This window comes from Labeo rohita, chromosome 2 (assembly GCF_022985175.1).
Source record: "Labeo rohita strain BAU-BD-2019 chromosome 2, IGBB_LRoh.1.0, whole genome shotgun sequence".
Taxonomy (NCBI): domain Eukaryota; kingdom Metazoa; phylum Chordata; class Actinopteri; order Cypriniformes; family Cyprinidae; genus Labeo; species Labeo rohita.
This window is the reverse complement of record NC_066870.1, coordinates 36573168-36587906: the sequence shown is the minus strand read 5'-3', so window position 1 is coordinate 36587906 and position 14739 is coordinate 36573168. Positions and strand designations below refer to the sequence as shown.

Here is a 14739-nt window from a genome sequence, read left to right as displayed (position 1 = left end):
TTAACTTTTAATAAACTTTTAATTATTAACTTAATACATCCTTGGTGAATAAAAGTATTAATTTCTTAAAAAAAGAAACAATAAAAATGTACTGACCCCAAACTTTTGAACGGTAGTGTGTATATATATGTATATATGCATATATATATGTATATATATATATATATATATACACAGACACACACACATTTTTTTCTTTAATGGGTTAAATCAAGTAGAAATATGACATCATAAATCATAATTAATAATACATGTTTGATTAAATCACATTAACTGAGAACAACATACAAACAACATACTACTGCCAAACACTATTTACATACCACCAACTTTTATGCCCATGCAAATGTGCAAATGGTAGTACTATAACACTGTATGGAACATTGTTAGGTTCAAACCATAACCCAGTTCTACACAAGACAGTTACAATGTCATATGTCAACCAAACGTATTTCTTCACGTTATGATTACTTCCTCAGACCACAACATTTCATGCAACTGACTCTAGCTGGTCTCTGCATGTGTGTGCACGTGTGTGTGCGTGTGTCTAGCCAGCGCCCATCCCCCTAACGCTCTCTCTCTCACACACACACACACCAATGCTCTCCCTTGTGATTCGAGCTCGTTCTGCAACATAACACCAGCCCATCCTCGGCGCATGCGCCAACTCCCTTTTTCCTACATCATGTAAATAACTAACTGCGCCACAACAATAATAACCCCCGAAAGCGAGACAACGGCGCTGTTAACTAGCGAGCCTAGAATCAAACACATTTTATGCGCTCGTAATAACAGAATAAATGACGCCACATTGGATCGCGCTCGCCAAATACCTTCTCCTCCTTCTCCCCGCGCCTCTTCGACATCAGCGTTCCAGAACATTCGCGAGCGCTCGCTCGCTGCAGCGTCGGATGGAAAGGGTGACGTCACGGTGCGCAGCGTCAGTCCCCCCGCCCAACTCAGAGAGAGAAAAATAATAACGATAAACCCTCCTACAAAAACATATGTACAAGAGGTAAATGTGTTTGTGCGGTATGAGGTATTTGTGAATGCATTCCACTTGTAAAAAACAAAAAATAATGGAGCATTTTTTATATTTAAAATATAATTTATTTTGTAATTATTTTAAATTATTGCATTGTTTTAATTATTTTTTTTAAATATAATTATTTTCTGACATAATCCAAACTATAAAATAGTAAAATAAAAGAAAATAGAAAATAACACACAAAAAGTTCACTAATAAATAAAATAGGACATGTTCATTCAGGACATATAAAAACACAGGACATATTCTTTGCATAAAATGAAAATAATACACATATTTGCCTAAACTGATGTTTACATATAATTCAAGCCCCAATAAAAAACTAATGAAATAAAAATAATAAATTAATAAATTAATAATTACAGAAATAAAAATAATACATACATAATTAAATAAAAAAGATACATTAGAAATATTAAAATGTTGTATGCAAATACTAAATACTAAATGTAAAAACCCAGAAAATATTAAACTAATTCATGGAAAAATATTAAAATAATAATTTTTTCAAAATATATAAAATGAAAATAATATATTTAATTAAATTAAAAAGATATATTATGAAATATTAAAATACATTATAAAATATTAACAGAATAGGAGTAATTGAACCCCCCCAGAAAATATTAAACTAAAGAAAAATAATTTAAAAAAAATATATATAATTAATTTAATTAAAAACATACATTAGAAATCTGGAAACAATTATGTAAAAATATTATTAAATATTAAAATACATATATAAAATATTAACAGAATAAAGAGATATTAAACATACTAAAATAATTAATTAATAATTAAAATAAAATTTAAATAATACATTTTATTAAATTTAAAAAATACTTTAGTGATATTAAAATATTGTATGTAAATATATTATTAAATATTAAAACATAATAGAGAAATATTAAACAAGAAAAAAATAACTACTAAAGAAAAATAATAAAATAATCATTTTAAAAAATATAAAAAATGAAAATAATACATTTAATTACATTTAAAAGACACATTGGAAATAATAAAATATTGTATGTAAATATTAAAATACACATAAAAATATTATCAGAACAGAGAAATATTAAACAGAAAGCATTTCAAGCAGCAGAGCCAGTACGAGCAAGCGCAAAACGCTGTTGAGCGCCGTGGGTCACGTGGTCCGCCGTCCGCCTATGAGCGCCTTCGCTTTGCGTGTTTTTTCGCTGGGGCTTTTCTTAGAGACGGACTGACGGCGATGTTTTCAAAAGCAGCACTGAGAGACGTCACACAGCCGTAGGGTTAATGTTCAGTTTTTACCCTCCGACACACACGTTTCTTTTTCTTAAAATCGTCGAGAATTCGTCCTCTGCTCGCGGGTGAATGACGAAGAGGAAGCCGAAGAGTGCTGCGACGGTAAGCGGAAAGTTTCAGTTGTTTTTTGTCGCGGTTTACGACTGAAGGAGGAGGAAAACGCGTTGAGTTTTGCTTCAGAGAGAGCTTATCCAAGCCGTCCGAGTGCTGGAACAACAATAACCCAGTGTGTGTGGGGTTTTCGAGGCTTTTGGGGAATATTAGCAGCGGCGTGAGCGGGTTTGTGTTAGCTAGTGTGCCGTGCGCGCGTCAGTGACAGGCGCGTTTGGTGCGCGTTATACGCGGGTGTGAAGAGCTGGAGGGGCCCGCATGTCTCATAAACCCACTGCGGGCTCATTGTCTGTGCGTGAGAGGGGTGGCGCAGACCGCAACATGATACTGTATGCTATAGCTTTCATAATAAAGCCGTTTAAGTCAGACAGTCAGCCAGAACGCGTTGCATTTATTATAATTTGCATTATTTTCCACCACCCATTTTTCTCTATAAACGTCTAGATCGTGTCTGGCATCAATGCATGGAATGTATGTAAATATATTTGTCTAATTATTTCGAGGTGTTTGTCTTATTGAGCACAGTTGCAGCTGCGACGTGCATGAAATATTGTATCCATGCATGCAGCTCTCTGCTCTGTGTGTGTGTGTGTGGTTTGCACAAAGCTTTATTTGGTGACCGTCCTTCGCGCAGAAACCTTTTGTCTAAAGGACGTACCGAGGCGTCTTCAGCTGTGCAGCGACAGCCAGACGCATGTCAAATTCAGTTGCATTTCCTACTGTCTTTCATAGAGATTTTTGTGATGACATAACACGTTACTACATTGTTTACTATGAGCACAATCTAATTGACACGAATCAGGCTTTTACTGGGAGGCACCACATCTCACCCACTAACAAAATATATATGGTTTTAAATATAAAATTATGCAAATGATTAAAGAAAAATGCTAAAATATTTAACACACATATATATAAAACATAACTTTATTTAATTTTTAAATATGTATATATATATTTTTTTACAATTTGTATAGATAATTGGTTTTCATTTTGTTAAATTCATTTTCTTTTTTTTTTGAGAAGAGTGGCCTGTATATTGAAAATGTATGTTTTTGATTACAGGGTGGATATTAATTCTGCAAGCAGCCGTTTAGTTAATTAATTTGTGAATAATTACTATTTTTAAATATTTCTTTGAGGTCTTCAAAATTTTAATTAAATAAATCTTTTTCTCTTTGGTTATTTAAAAATATTTAAATTTTAAATTTAAATTTAAATGCTCACTGTAAAATATAAAATGACCAATTATCTTTTTTTTTTTTTTTTTAACCCCAAATTTTAACTACACTGTAATAAATGACTTTTTCAAAGTTGTCAATAAAACTAAGATTACTGAAGTATGTTTTGCATTGAAAATACTATTTTTGGTCTTTCTTCTTAAAAAAAAAACAAAACAAAAAAAACATCACATTTAATTTAATTTTTTTGTAATTACTTCTGAAATTTTCTAGAGTGTAATTTATTTTTACACCATTTTTTTCAGTGTGGACAGATTATAATTGTGGGTTATGTAATGATTTAAGCATTTTTGGACGTAGCTTCCAGGTTTTGATTTGACGTTTGTTTTTGGGGAGGACAGATTTGAGCTTCATTTTAGCCTGTGAGTTTGCAATCTAGATCAGATGTTTACGCCCACTCCCTTCGTCTTGTTCTGCGCTCACACACGTTCAGAATGACATATTAGGGATTATTATTCAAAGATCCCAGTTTTCCACAGCTGGGCCACCGTCCAAGGAGAGCCTGTGGTTCCTGCTGTTTTTCCATTGACCCTTTTTAAAGTCACGGGGCCACATGCACGAAAGGCCCCGTGTGAGAATCTGCGTTATGACGAATAATAACAGGCTTGTTTGTGTCCAGGTTGTATCAGGGCGACTTAGCCTCCAAAATGCATCTTTTATAGTTATATGGCATGTTTACGTTAGATAAAGGATCCGTGGCGGTGCTGATGCGGTGGGAATTTGCAGCGACTGTCAAGGCAACACTCGCACGTATCTCAGCAAAATAACAAACTGCAGTTGGCAGATGGAAAGCCATACAGATTGAGCCAAAATAAAGAGACTGACAGTGAAATCGAGCTTAAAAGTTTGAAACAATAAACGTGACCTCAAAAAGGCAGAATTTCTCAGTTGATGCACATTTGTTTTTCTCATTTGGGCCTGGAAGCGAAGTTTGCTGTTGTGTTAGAACAACCTCCTCCTCCTAATACCATTTAAGTTTTCATTTTTAACCTGTTGTTGTTTTAATATTTTAACCTTTCTCGGGCCTCCCTCGTTCATAATATTCGGATGGCTGATCATTAAAAGTGGTATTTCCCCAGCGTCAGTTTCAAGTGTTGATGTAAATGTTCTTATCAACATTAATATTCTGTTAATAAACGTTTGGGAATATTTTGACTGAATTTTGACTGAATAAACTGGGAAAATACTAGTGTTTATTTAATTTCAGCAATTTTACGTATGCCATTTCCAATAAATTGGATTATTTATATTGTATCTGTATTTCCAGGCTGTTTATATTTGGTTTACTGGCCATTTAAAATCCATATTGGTCAAACCTGCCTTGTTAACGTGTTCTTATCAACATAAATATTCGATAAATAAGCATTTTTTTTTTTTTTTTTTTTTTTTTTTTTTTTGAACAGAATTTTGAGTAAATAGTGTTTGAAATGTGTTTATTTAACATCAATAATTTTATGTACATACCCTTTCCCATAAATTGGATTTTTTTTTATTATATCAGCATTATACCAGCCACCTACTGATTTTTGTATTATTGGCCATTAAAAAATCCATACTGGCCTCGCAAAAAGTATTAAAATATATATTAAAAAACAGTTCTACTGAATTTTGAGTAAACCGCAAGTGTAATACATGTTTATTTAATTGCAGGAATTTTATTCAAGTCTCATTTTCTGTAAATTGGATTATTGAATATATCATGCTTATAACAGCCACCTTCCTCCTTTGATATTGATATTTTTGGTCATTAAAAACTCTATACTGTTCAAACCAGTAGTTGTGTTATTTAAAACATTATGTTTTTGTGTTTTATTTGTATGTTAGTCTCATAGGTTTGTTTCCAGAATTTTCTGTTTTAATAGTACAATAATTTACAACCTGAAAGGAAAAAATAAGATGCATTTTCAGACAGATATTTAATATAAACTTGATAGGTCATGTAGTTTGAAATGCTGCAACGGCATTTAAGAATTCCTTTCTCTTACACTTTGCATTATGCATTCATTTTAACGTTGAAGAAGGCCATGTTCACGTTATGCATCAACAGCATGTCTGTCTGTAAGAAATCAGAAGTGCACCAACTGGCGCTGCACATTTCGCTGCTCTGTTTACAGTCGTGTCCTAGTTTTGCTTTCATTTGCACAGATGACACCGGTACGCTGCAGCGTTTCTGTCGAGTTCATTCACCGCACGCCGGACGGTTAGAGCAGGCGTATTTCCATGGAGCTGCTCGCACGAGAGGGAGGGAGAAAAAGGGAAAAGCGGCAGAGACAGAAACAGGCGTGTGACTCACTCTCCTACCCATTAGACGCTGGCCTTTGTGATCTGAACCATTCCCGTGAGAGACCTCTCTCCCCGCTTCACGTTCAAACTGGATGCCATTTTTATTTTGCCGAGCTCCTTTTTTCCCGCACAGACGCAGGGCTTTGAAGTACGAGGTTTTTAACGCTGACAAAAAAAGGGCTTTGTGTCTCCTCCTGATGTTGACAAAATTTGGCACATTTTAGATCGCGGTTATGCTGTTTTTGCTTAAATTATGGCTGCATTTGGTGCTGTTTTGCGAAGTGAAGGCGGCTGATTGTCTGATTGAAATGGCAAGGTTTGAAATAGGCCCTCGTTAGGAGCTTGTATTTCTTCTGTTGCTTTTATCCTGCGTGTTTGAAGAGCTTTCAGTATCACTGACCTCTGGATCCATTTCGTAAAATAAACACAAGCGCTTTCGTATTCTGCTCTGAACAAATGTAATTCAACAGCCGTAGTATCGGCCATTTGGTCAGTACGTTGATTTTCTTTCACACCGTTCTACACATCATCAGCCTCTTTAATGTTTGTTGTTTAATATTTTGGCTAATTTGATTATTTTTGCAGCTGTTAGTGGTCGATTAGTATGAGTTTTGAAATGTTTGATGTTGATTATTCACATCGAGAAAGCAGGATGGATTATAATACTGATATACGCTAAAAATTGAGGCTGCTCTATTATGAAAACAATCATAATCATGATTATTTTGGTCAATATTGGGCCACAGGACCAAAACTTTATATGTGTGATTGATTTAAAGATCGCAGTATGTATCAAATTATATATCTAATGTAGTCTTGAAATGAAATGAAGTGAATTTTTGTCTTTGTTGTTTGATTAATATTAAGCACACAGTCAACAGCAGAATTGGCTTGTTTAAGTTTAGTTTGTCACTTTAAGAGCCACACAGATCCAATTTATTGTTACGTATGTATTTTAAATTTTAAGACATAAGGGGTTTAAGTGAATAATCACCAAGCGCCAAGGGGGGCAAAATGGGACACAATAATCGTTTTATAATTGCTGGAGGCCGAAATCGAATTCAAGACCGTATTTCGATTTATTGCACAGCGCTACTAAAAATCTGCTAGATTTTTTTTAAACCAAGGTGTCTTAGAGGTTGTGTTTTGTATTTGTATTTAATTAAAAATGCGGTAAAAACAGTAATATTGTGAAATGTTTTTACAATTTAAAATAACTGATTTGCATTTGAAATTAATTTGAAATTAAATTTATTCCTGCGACGCAAAGCTGAATTTTCAGCATCTTTACTCCAGTCTTCAGTGTCACATGGTCCTTCAGAGATCATTCTAATATGCTGATTTGTGCTTAATATCAGTGTTAAAAACAGTTGTGCTGCTTAACTTTCTTTTTCTCCATTGTTTGATTAATAGAAAGTATTAAAAAAAAATCATTTCAATCGATTTAATGCGTACATGCTTTATATATAAATACATAAATTTGTTCAGGTTTAAATGCAACACTTATTTAGCCTTTTTTTGGGTTCACTAAAAATATTAGAAAATTTTTCTGTACATATATTGGCCATTGGCCAGTAGATAAGTCCTATAATTTTGAGGTAAATGTCTTCAAAAGTCTGAACACTTTTTGCAATTAAGCACACTTTTTTTTGGGAGTTATTCCAAAACATTTCGTTTTTATGTGTACCACTGTTCAGAACTGTGCTAGCTAACCATGTGCTGATTAGCATCTTTGAGCTAGGTTCACAAGTACCTAAAATTGTCACTACCGAAACAGTCATGACTGAAACATTTGATGTTTCAGTAGTGACATTTTTTTTGGATGTCATCCCATAGAATTGTCACTACTGAAACAGGAAAAGGGAACATATAATCCTCATATTTGGGGGAGATAAACAAAATTTTATTACAGCTATGCATTTTTTTGTATTGTAGTATGTTTTAGTAGTGTTTTAGTATGCAAGTTAAAATTTTGCATTACTGTCACTACCGAAACATGGGATGTTTTGTCAAAAAAAGAAAAAAAGTATACTGAATTAATAACTAGGATGTTATGAGTTTTTGGTTCAATGTATATTCCTTAATTTTGAAATCAGTATGATCATCTTTTAGCCATTTACAAAGAAAAAAAAAAATTACACTTGAAATATTGTTACAAATTTAATTGTTATGGATTTACCTCTAAAAAAAATACTATGTGGATATAAGCAAAGTCTTAATAGGTCAATATAACCCTTCCAATTACATTATTATTGCTGTGTTTCGGTAGTGATAAATTTGGGGAGAGGACAAATATTCCAAAACTTTCTGAAAATACAATATGAGAATTAACTGCACAATTACTAGAAATGTGTACCTTGGATATTATACAATTTGCATACATACATATTTTTTGGAAAAAAGACTTTTTTTTTTCAAGACTTTTCCAACTCTGACTTTGGACCAGTTCTGTAGAAAAGCCCATATATTGAACACACATTTGTAAATCAGTCAGGAGTGCATAATTGGCCAATAAATTGGTATGGCCGATATATATCATTCGGTTTGAGTATTTGCATAGAGAGTTTCTGGCCTAAAATGTTTTTAGTATATGGAGAGGAGACGATCGGCATTGTTCGACACATAATCACAATATCATGCCGCACCGGTTGCCATTTACTTTTTATTCACCTGTTCTTGTCACCGTGATGCAATCCACATTATGTGAACATTCATTTACAGCTGTATGTGTCACGAATGTCGAACATTTTCCCCTTCTAGCCTTTCTCTTGAACAGCACACTTGAATCCTCTGAATTTCCTCTTTTACAAGTCCCTTATAGAAACCGATCGCATTTGGGGAAACCCCCTGTGAAAAATACGTCAAGTTTCATCCTTCACCTCACAAAGGTCAGGCTTTGAAAGCCTTCAGCAGGACGGCTGTGTAACCCGTGGCTCTCTGGGTGTGTAGGACACAGCTGATGAGGTGAATCGAGTCATTTTTCCTGCTGCTGTTTCCACTACAATGGAAATTCAGACACTTGAAATACTCTTTATTTGCATCATCTTAAGTAGACGAAGCCTCTTCTTATCAAGAACCCTTTTAACTGTATAGAGATCTTGAGTTGATATGCGGTTCTTTGGCGATTAAGAAAGCTCTTGATGCTTCATGTTCGCTTCTTCAGATGTTTGTACTGGTTTTGTGTTATTCTTAGATTAACTTGCTCATAAGGGCACTTACGCTTGTTCAAAGTTGAATTAATGGTAATAACGTAATGCTGAGTTATTTACATATTGATTATGGTCATAGTACAAGAGAGAGTTTCAAAACGTTTCACAATGCACTATAAAAAAACTATTTGTTTTAAATAAAATTAAAGAAAGATTCACAAGAAAATACCCCTACAGTGTTTCCACTTCAAAATGTCATGTTTAATTCAATGTTACTTGACAGTTCTTTAATTATTTGTGAAATTTACTAGCAGTTTCTGAATCAAAATACTTCAAGTAAATAAATTTTTAAGTGTACTGCAGTGAAAGTGTGGTACAAAGGATTAGAGCAGATTCCTCTGCTTACATTAATATTATTCAGTGTAACTGCTGGAAAAATAAGCATTTCTCTTTTTCTTTTTCTTTATCAAAAAATAAGCGTTTGTGGCCTTGGACCACAAAACCAGTCTTAAGTAACACGGGTATACTTGCAGCAATATAGTTTATCTTCTGTGCCAAAAATCATTAGTATTTTAAGTAAGGAAGGATATTTTGTAAATGTCCCACCGTAAATATATCAGAACTTAATTTTTGATCAATATGCATTGCTAAGAACTTCATTTGGACAACTTTAAAGGCGATTCCTCAGATTCCAGATATACAAATAGTTGTATCTCAGCCAAATATTGTCACATCCTAACAAACCATACATTCATGTAAATCTTTTTTATTCAGCTTTCAGATTATTTCAGATTTCAAAATATTGATGCTTATGACTGGTTTTGTGGTCCAGGGTCACATTTGCATTCAAGATGATTTGCCATCTCTATAAATTTTAATCACGTTTGTTCAAAGAAAAAGGCATATAAAAATCATTTTCAATGTTACAGAGATGTGCGCAGCGACTAATTTGGTAGTCGTTTAAATGAAAGTTTTGTATCTGACTAGCCTAAAAGCAATATATTAATAATAGCCTACATTAGAAATACTTCTCTATAAATCACACTGTCAAATCCCTCAATGCATTCCGGTTGCTTTGTGTTATCATCATTTAATTTTAGGCGGTCGTTAGGAAAAGCATACACTCAACGTCAGCCAATGCATAGCTTATTTATTAAAATCAGCCTGACAATTCTTCATATAATGCTGTCCAACATATTAAAACACGTGTCAAAAACAATAGGAACATGTATCAAGCATTAAAACAGCTTTTTAAAACTTGCGTCATGTAGGCTTGGTAAACACCAATGCAACAATGCCCATTTTACTTACTCTAGATCATGCTGAACTAAACTGAAGTCGCAGGTACGCAGAGATAAATGAAAAGCAAGCCGATATTTTGAGAAAGCGCCTGGATATCCCGCACCACCGAAGTGGGTCTTCGTTTAGAGTTATTGTAAACCAATTTGATATTACACAAGCACAAAATACACAAAATTCAAAATAATCCCAAACCTTTTGCATAGTCATGAGGTCTCTATAAGGGCATGCGAGGTCAGAGGTAAAAATGTAGTTTTCGACCAGATACTCTTTTAAAAACGATGTATTATTTTTCAAACGTTTAATTCTAACTTATTTAAAAGTTTGAAATGTAACGGTAAAATTATGGCGATTTTCAGTGATTAAAATCATGTTTTTTCCCTGCCGTGTAGTCGACTATTGTTTTCAGTGTCGACTAGTAAGAGCTGTACTGTTTAGTCAACTAGACCCGCACATCCCTAGTTACAATCTACTGAAAATTACCATAATGTGCCATAATGAAAGCATTGTAGAAATGTTTAGAACCGGTTCCTCCAATTACTCTAACATTGTCAGATGTAATTGCTATAAAAAGGAATTTCTCTCTTTATTTGGCTTTTAATTTATTGACAAGAATTTGGCTGTATGCTGAATTATCATCTCTGCAACTTTTAATAACGTTATTGTGAAACTTAATTTGCTTAAAGAAAAATTTGGAAGCAATTTGCTTCATTTCATGTAAGTAGTGTTAATTTCGTCAACGAAAACTATGACGAAAAATGTGTTGACGAGCAACAAAGACAAGACGACAGTAAGGTCAGTTAACGATACTGTGACTATATCAACATGCAATTTCGTTGACAAAAACAGCAAGACTAAAATATATTCAAAGAAATAAAAACTTTACCAAAAACCTCTCTCTATTTTCATCCAAAAAAAAAAGAGACAATATGTTATTGCGGACTGCTTTACACACCTTTACTACGTGAACTTTTGTGTGTGGTTGCCAGATAACAAGTTTTGCTTATTTTAAGCAATCTGGCAACCATGCGCATGTGCTCGCTCCTCATTGCGGAAGCGCCGCCGATGATCTGAAAATGCAGACAAACAAGCTGGACTTTAGCGATCTAAATGAACGTGTCATTCAGCCGGTCTGTGTTTGTCATGAGATCTCAACTATATTTGCGATTTTGGTCGCTGAATAAATGCAATTTGGAATTATTGGAATTACTGTTAGGAATTTCACTGTTGTAATATTTTTTCGTTTGTTTTACCAGTTTTCATAATGATCTGTGAATGTGCAATACCTAAAATGCAAAAGTATATTTCTCAAATGACAGCAATCATTACGATTATAATTTTGAGCAAAAGTATTTTGTGTCATTTTAACCATTATACAGCATGATGAAAATGTGACTAGGTTTTTAAGATGTGACTAAAACCTGACTACTTAAACTTGACTAAACAAAAACAGGACAAGGTTGAATATGATGACTAAAATGTACATCTGAGTAAGACTAAAGTAAAAATGGCTGCCAAAATTAATTAATTAACAGTTAATAATAATCTTATTGCTAAAATTAGTTTTTTTAATTTCATTTAAAACTAAAAATACTTTAGGTTTTCTTTGACTAAAACTAGATTAAAAATTTTGAGACGTAGTCGACTGAAACTTAACAGGATCAGGTTGACTAAATATAGCAAAAATCTAAGACAAGATAAATTGAAAATAGCTGTCAAAATTAACACTACATGTAGGAATATCATCTATGAATCTTGTGATCTAGGGGGCAGAGCTTAGTGAAGGACCAGTTGGATCTATTATGTTTCATATAGTGTAGCAGCAATAACTGAAGGTTTAGTTTCATGTCATGCTGCTGAGCGCAGTTGGATTGCGAGGCGATCTGTTTCTAGAAAGCCTTCAATCAACGGGTCTGTGTTTGCTGGTCTGTACACGCATCCTCTCAGGAAGTGGAGTGACTTTCTCCTCACGCTCAAGACACGGGCGGCACGCATGCTGCCCGACAGTTATTTGTTTTTGAAACCAGTCACATTTTCCTGCAGAGCCCTTGCATGATGTGATGTAACAGCTCAAGGTTTGTTTACATATGATATTTAATCATAAGGAGTGTGACTTCCTCATAGTTCATTCAGAATATGTGTTGGCTGACTGAAAATTGTATTTTTTTCTCAGTCTGGATATGGTATGATGTGTTGTGATGTGCGTTTTATTTATGTTTTTGATTACAGTATAAATAGCTGTTTTAATAATTAAAAAGGATGTCTAATCAATTCAGTTTTAACATTAATAGTGCCCTATGAAATGTCTTATTTTTTTTAGAAATTCTGTGTTGTCCGTTTTAATTTTTCTGGATTTTGTGATAAGTCAAAGTCATGAATACAAATTTATCAAAACAAATGAATTAAAAACAGTGGTAATCAAATTAACGTATACAACTTTTTGACAAATTCTCTTCATTTTTAGTTTACAGTTAAAATGAACTTGGATGAGAATTGTGATATTTTGGAGAAAAAAAAAATATTTACGTATGCACACCTGTGAATATGAATTAAATTATGTTGGATATTCCATGCAGTTGCTTAGTAGCTGGAAAATATACCAAAATGTTTATTCGAGGTGCACCTTTTTATCCAGATTATAAATGTTTTAGAGTGTCTTCGTGTTAATATGTCAGCAAAAATGATCCATTAGATGTTAAAACAACATTTAGCATGTTTTTACAACGCTTACACTTCATAATGCTGAATTAATGCAATTATTTTTGAATCTTCTTTTAAAATGTTAAGTTTGCATGTAAATGCAACTGCCTAAAATCAGTCAAAATGCTTCTTGTTGTTGGTTTTTACCATTGTTCTGCAAAAGTTTTGTGTGTTGAGTGCCGTCAGTGTATGGCAAATGTAATATTTAGCTATATTGGAGAATCAAGTTGTAAAACTCGATCGCTTGGGTCCTATGTTGTGTTTCCGCAGCCTTTGTAAAGGAGCTTCCAAACAATGGTCAGGCCATCTCGCAATGTCATGTCTCTGACACTTGAGACGAGACGGCCAGCATCCTCATGCTCTTCAGCAGATTGTCTGGAGAACTCGAGACGTTCTTGTCTTCTCCATTGTTCTAGCACACATTACCTACTCATCCATTCAAACCTTCTAACACCATCATGAATCTAATTACACCAAAACACAGACCACGACAGAGTCCCGTCTACTTCTCAACAACACTTCTGTTTTAATTTTACAAAGAAGTTGGTTGTCTTTCAGTGTTCAGAGTAGTTAAATATCCGTCTGGTTGGTGTATTTGTCTATCGATCAATGCCAGTGAGCTCAAAAATGGCCAAATATTGACAGATGGACCAATATATAGATTCTGCTAGACTCATATGTATATGAAACTTAATTTCTTAAGGAATATCACAATTTTTTTCCATGTTTTATTTTAATAGTGAACCTATGTTGTGAAGAATTAAAAACATTTTTTTTATTTTCATAACATTTTTAAAGTTGGTTTAACATTGGTAATATTTTATCCCTTTATTTGATTGCCACCAATAATACATTTGTATTTAATCCAGAAAATGAAAACAAAAAAAAATTCTGGAAAAAAGCGTCCTATTATTGTAAAAAGAAAAATTTGGTTTAATTCTTAGGTTATTAGATTGTTAAAGTTTTATTAATTCAATTTATTAGACATGCTTTTTGAAAACAGAATTCATTTTTTCATGAATTTTATTATATAGGTGTGCTTTTTTATCAAAAATACATTTAGCCATTGAAATGAAATTAAACTGGAAAAAAGTACATGTTTTATAAACATTTTTAGGGTGAATTTTGAATAAAATAAGAAAGTAAATGTCCATTTAATTAAATGACATATGTTCATGTTATGGTAGCAGGTCATGTTCACTTCTTGATCAGGATGGATGCATTGACGCATGAAAACAAGGCTGTGTGGAATAGACGTACCGTCTCTTTAATAGATTGTACAGCTAAATGATTAATGATACATATATTAATATCTAATATTCAACCAATGTTTTCTGGAAATTGTTGGAAAGATGTATTTACAATATTTTGTGTGCTGAACAAATGGTACCAAGGTACCAGTGAATGGACTGTAATAATTCCTCATTTGAAAAGACTTCATCCACAGTTAAAGTCCATCTAATCATTTATTGGCTGTGAAATACTGTCCAACTTAACATAAACATCACAATGCTGTATTTGAGTCTTGTCCAATCAACAATCTGCTGTTTTTGATTAATGCAGCATAATTATGATCAGACTATATGGACAGGTGCAAAAAAACAAAACAAAACAGGTTTTA

At 33.4% G+C, this 14739-nt stretch overlaps 1 protein-coding gene across 2 annotated transcripts in view; it reads left to right on the top strand.

Moving 5' to 3' along the window:
* The first annotated feature begins 2221 nt into the window (after positions 1-2221).
* The window catches only part of ankrd12 (ankyrin repeat domain 12), a 52314-nt gene continuing 39796 nt past the window's right edge, over positions 2222-14739 (top strand). For both annotated transcript variants that reach the window (XM_051126614.1, XM_051126607.1), the window contains exon 1: positions 2222-2437. The gene's annotated coding sequence lies outside the window, so the exon portion shown is untranslated. The remainder of the gene's footprint in view (positions 2438-14739) is intronic.